Genomic DNA, 6,000 nt, shown 5'->3' on the forward strand with positions numbered 1-6,000 from the left:
TGGAGAATGTTTATCCAACATGTGAATTGTTTTTACTTAATGACCAATCACTGTCCAGCTGTGTTGGACTCTGAAGAGAGAGCCATGAGTTTTCTTTAGTATCTTGCTAAGCCTTCTGTCTGCATCCTTCCTCTATTCTTTAGTATAGTTTTAGTATAGTATTCTTTAATATAATATAAAATCATAAAATATTAAATTAACCTTCTAAGAACATGGAATCAGATTCATCTTTCCTCTCCACAACAGGGGACCCCGAAAATACCACTCTAGGCCTGCCCAGAAAGTGCATCACTGATGCAGTAAGCAATAAATGCCAATGAACTGGCCTAGCTCATGGCTTGGGCAGTGTAGTGTTCATCCAGTGACATGAAAATGACATTTATAATGGAAGTGAATTTTTATTCCTGATGACACAGAGATCACCATTACTTTCTGTGATGGCAAACAGCCTCTGCAGGAACAGTGCTTAACTCAATATAGGTCTTTTCAAAAGTGCATCAACATATCAAAACTACAAATTAACACCATGTTGCTGTGTTCCTGTGGTCTCAGATTTCCCCCTCAATATACAGCAGCTCCTGCAAGTGTGTATCAAACTTTTTTGTCTTTGTGTTCTCTCACCAGGTTTCTTGGAGCTATGCTTCTGCAGTAGAAAAGGCTTTGAAATCAATTGCTGAAATGTAGTTCAGTTTATGGTTCATAAAGGGCTTTGAGAAACCATTTTGTATAGAATGTGTAACATAAATAAAGGCAGCATATTCATTCCCTTTTCTTAGTTTTGAAATTATCCTATTAAGCTGGCAAACGTGTCAAATATGTAACTTAACTTACTGAAGCCCTACCTACCAAGAGGCACTTAAGTGGATGCTTAAAATTTAGCATGTGATTTAATCCTGCCTTATACAGTTCTTTACCACAGGCAGAAGTCTCGCTGGAGTCAAGGCAAGCACATTAAAGCTAAGGGTGTGCTAAGCACTTTGTTAAACCAAGGCCTAACTCTGGTTATTTTCATATGCCTTTCTAATGCTGAAAAACAAGTATGCTACAAGAGGCAGTGACATCTCAACTTCTGCCCCCATTAAATAAGTTTAAAAATCATGAATCCTAAAGCAATTGCATTGCCATCATACTACTTTTCTTTTATGATTAATCCAGAGTTTGATATGTCTTTCTATAGGACTAATATCTTAACAGCAAGGTAATAGGTAGTGTGACATTTAATCTCTTTGATTAAATTCCATACTAAAAATGTCCCATAAATAAAAGAAACAATTGAGGCAATCATAAATTACCTTCATTGTTGCAAAGTGATGGATTTAGTGGTTACAGAGTGTAAAATCTCATGAGCTCATTAAAAGCTATAAGGGTTTTTTCCTTCCAGAGCCCTAAAAGACGTTGTGGCCTACGGCAGGTTTTCTCACATTGCTTTCATTTAATCAGGTGAAACCTTAAGAGGAAATGGGAGATGCTTTATGTATGTGTCCATTTCATTTCCTAGTAGAGATCAGCAGATCCAAACAGGGCTTTCTATCTCAGGTGCCTCCTGTGGCTTCAGTACTGTGCGCATAATGAGAGAGGGTGCATTTTTTTGAGTTAACAGCCAGAATGAAATTATTTCTAAATCTGAGCTTTTCAACTCTGGCACTGACCTCCACTGTGACCTTGGGCAAGTCACAGAAGGCCAAGACTTCAGGAGCTCAGTATCAACCTCCAGAGCCAGATCAAAATGTATCAACATGCAAACTGCCAAATTAGCATGGCTTGGATGCAGCCCAGCAAGCTGCTCTTTTGAGTTCTTGCCTGAAAGCATCACAGGGGAGATGCTCATCTGAGTGTCTCTGGAAATCCATGTGCAGGTGAAGGTCCCAAACCTTTCAAGGCTCTGCTGTACCACTTAAATGCACCTGGAGGATTCATTCATTTCTCCCTTTCCAAATTTAGCAAAAGGTTGTACCCAACCAGAAGGGCTTCACTTAGCATACTCAGACATCATTTTCCTGTTCAATTAGAAACTTTTTACTACAAATACTAAGACACCTTTGACCTTTCTGTTTGACTATAACAGGTAAAAAAGTCAAGTGGCAAGGGCAATAAAGTGAACAAGACTCTCATCCAAAATGCTGGGGGTTTCAAGGGCTCTCATAAGAACTTTTCTAGCTCCTGGAATCTGTGCTGTCTCCCTTTGGTTCCGCACAATGAACTGTCATGACATGAAACCCACCCTCCAAGAAGAAGCACACAGATGCACAGGCTGCACCGTCCCTCTGCTGAGCTGCAGGGCTAGGATGGACAAGGGGCTTCTTCTCACAGTGCTGCTGAAGAAAAAAAGAATTAAAATGGGATTAAGGATTCAAATGAAAAGCTTTCTGTAAGGAAGCATTTCTAATATAAAAGGCTAACAGCAGAGAAGTCCCCCATGGTGCAGTTTGTAGGATCTTGTAAGAGTTTAGCAAGATTAAGTTAATGTAAATTACTTGAGGAGTATCTGTGTAACCCACAATGAGGTTGGTTTTGCTGTACATTCACCAGATGAAATGCTGCATTTCAGAGTTAAACCTCATTCCAGTGCCCATGAAAACAGCACAGCTGAGAGTGCTGGGAGCAGCAGGCTTCCTATGGGGAATTGCTGTAGGATTGGCGTTAGTGCCCATGGCTTGGGTGTTCTGCACAGCTGGGCCAGGAGTGGTTTTGCTGTAGGCCTTTGCCATCAGCAGAGAGGGGGAAATTCCCAATTCGGCCTCAAAAAACAAACAAAACAACAACAAAACCCAAAATGAACAAGAAAACCCCACAAAACAAACAAGTAAAAAACCCTGCCCATGCTGACCAAGAAATTTCTCATTACTGTCTCAAGAGCTGCCCACAGCTGATCTCCCCTAAATTGTGGGAGGCCTGTTTTAGCAAAGATTCATTGTAGGCAGAAGCTTGCTGACAGGCCCTGATAAATCAATCAGATCGTGGATTGCCTTTTAAAAACTTCAGCCTGTTTTTCTGAAATCTGTTATTAAGCATGCCCTGTTCTGACCAGTTCCTTTCACAATGACCTCCAACATTGTTTTGCTGGAGAAGATATAAAAGGAGAATGGGCTTAGGGCCAGGGACCCTTGAAAAAATGCCTTGCTATAGAGGATGGCAGGGCCTCCAGACAGTGCAAGAGTGGCCCAGGACTGCATCAAAAATTCCTGTTAGTGGAGATTTAATAATGCTTTGGGTGGATTAGCAGGGAATGAACCCCAAAGGGTCCAAAAAGGGAGGAAAACCATGACCTAGCATCCCTGTGCTTTGGTATTCTTGTCTTTCTTTGTGTACCACCATACTGTGACTGGTTAATCACAGACTGGGCCAGTGCAAGCCTGGATTACTGTAGAAATCTGACAATGTGCCTCCAGACATGTGGATTCTTCATAATCCTTGCCAACCACTTCTCTTCCATCACCCATTCTGGTCTGAGAGTCACAGCCTGGGGCTGGGGATGGAGATGTTTTGCATTCCCGACAGGAATTTTTTTAGATTTTCACAAAAACCAAACATTTTTCACTATGACTGAATTTGATTCAAAACTCAACTGTCCATAGGGAGGGGAAATTCAGATTTTTCCCACCTCCTTTATTATTAAGCTGATTATGCTCTAGGCAAGAACTAACAGGATTTAGAGGGAAATGGTAGCTACCAGGGCAATTTCAGTAGTTTGTGACATGACCTGTAGAATTGATTGATTTACTCTATCCCTTGGCAAGGAAGATAAGTTGTGTGCAGGGAAGGAAGCAGCCAGGCATCTGAGGTCAATTGACCAGCAATCCTACAGTGCAGAGATGGGGTACAGAGCAAATGAAGCACTTTCTTCAATAACAGGAATTCAGCCCTGCTTTCTTTGAAGCTGAGAGAATTGTTTTCAATGTGTTCTGATTTATATTATAAAGAAAGAACCCATCTCAGGAAGCTGAGTTGTGTAATTCAGACCAAAGTAAAACATTTCTGGTTGCTTTAATATTTGTTTGGCAGATAATAGTTTAGAATGAAACAGGCAATTTCTTGATACAACTAAGTCTTAATGATTGCTGTTGTTTTCGGTTTACATTTGCTTTGGTTCCCCTTTTCCAAACAGACCACTTCACCCTTTGCTGGTAATCACAAATGAGCTGTAAGTGTAGTCCTTGCTGCAAACACAGCATTCCTCTTCCATTACTCACTTTCACTCTCCCAGGTACCTTTTACAACCTCATGCCATATGTGGCCACTTTTATGCCCGTGTGCTTTTTAACAAGTGAATTTCCAAAGTTTGTATGGATGAGTATTTACAGGAGCTTCCTTGTTTTCCCTCACCCTTTGGACATCTATTGAGCCTGGTGCCCAATTTGCAGGTATTTGTTCCTATAACATATTTCACTCAAGAAAACTGGCATAGTCATAAGGGCTGTCACTAGGGTCACCCTAAAGCAGAGGGTTACTACTTTTTCTGGTAGACTCTGATTTTGTATTCATATTTAGAGTTGATTTAGAAGTTATTCTCTGTAGGGTTTTACAGATTCTTTTTTCCCCCTTTCCCTTAAATACTGCAAAATGTATCTCAGGTTGGCTTGAAGAGCTGTGCGTATTTATTTGATTTTTCTTCTAGAAGACCATAACTTAACCGTAGCAGATTTAGAAAATGAGCTGTAAAACAGAAATCAAAACAGGGAGTTCTGGCACTGCAGGCAGTGTCCTGCTTGAGCTGGAGGCTTGAAAAATGGGTGAAAGCTGCAGATATGCTGCCACATTCATTGTGCAACAACTAAGCAGAATGAGAATTCAAAAGAAGGATTGAGCTAGGGAGAAAAGGGATTTACTGGGTGTATTTCAGTGGACAGGATATAGGATTTGATGGCATCCTAGGATTGACCCCAGCACTGTAGACAGCCTTGGAGACAAACACAGTGTTTCTGTCATGTATTTGCAAATACCCTGGAGCAGTAGGCTCCAGCCACAGCCAGAGGGTTTCTTTAGGGTTGACAATATATATTGATAACACTTGGCATTTACTTGCCAAGTTGAGAATTACCGGTGCTGGAATCTTTGTCTGCTTAGTTAAGGAGAGAACAGAAGTAACACAGTCTGATTTCCCCAGCCATTCGCACCTTCACAATGAAGCCTGAGCTTCTAATGCTCCTGGTCCCATTGCTGTGCAGGCTTTCTTTAAACTATCAAGTTCATATGATAAATAGGTTTGAGGAAATCTCTTCATTTCAGTGGATCCCATGAGCAAAAAAAGTAGGGCTGTATGTATGAAATAAAGTATTAATTCTGAATTATTTACTCAGCTCCACTTACTTGTTCTCATTTCCTTCTTTTTTACTTAAACTAGATCATTCATCTTCTCTTCCTTTCTTAAAGACATTTCAAAGGTTTTTTAATCACTTTACACATATCAGATGCTGTTAGATACCACAATCATACTTCTGCTTGGGATGCCTACAAATAATATTATATACATTGAAGTAAATAAACCTCATTACCTTTATTAACTCCATTAATCAGAGTTAATAATGTTAATGAAGCCTATTTTAACATCACTGTCAGAGATTCAGGACTAATTGGTCTCATTATTAACTTTTGTGGAATTACTAAAATCTTGAAATTTATCCCTCAGTACTATCAAATTTTATGTGAGGTCAACATTTTCCTATAAGATTTTGAAACAAATTCAATGAAAAACATTGATTTGGGAAGAATTTTGAAAGGTTTTGAGTTTGATGGCAAAAGGGCCTAAGAATTAGAAAGTGAGGAGGACTGGAAATTGAGGGGGAAACTACAGAGAGTCAACCTTCTTCTCTTCACTTGCTACACTCTGCCCTGCATGTGACAGAGGTGCCACCTGAGCAGCAGTGTCCCAAATCCCAACCAGGATTTGTCACCCAGGAGCCAGGTCTGACATAAAGATATTGGCTCAGAGGCACAAAGGCCACTCCAGTGGTCTCCAATGCACACGGATTTTACCTCCTATTCCCTCCCAGGCTCTCCTGA

The sequence above is a fragment of the Zonotrichia leucophrys genome, chromosome 7 (genome assembly GCF_028769735.1).
Source record: "Zonotrichia leucophrys gambelii isolate GWCS_2022_RI chromosome 7, RI_Zleu_2.0, whole genome shotgun sequence".
Taxonomy (NCBI): Eukaryota; Metazoa; Chordata; class Aves; order Passeriformes; family Passerellidae; genus Zonotrichia; species Zonotrichia leucophrys.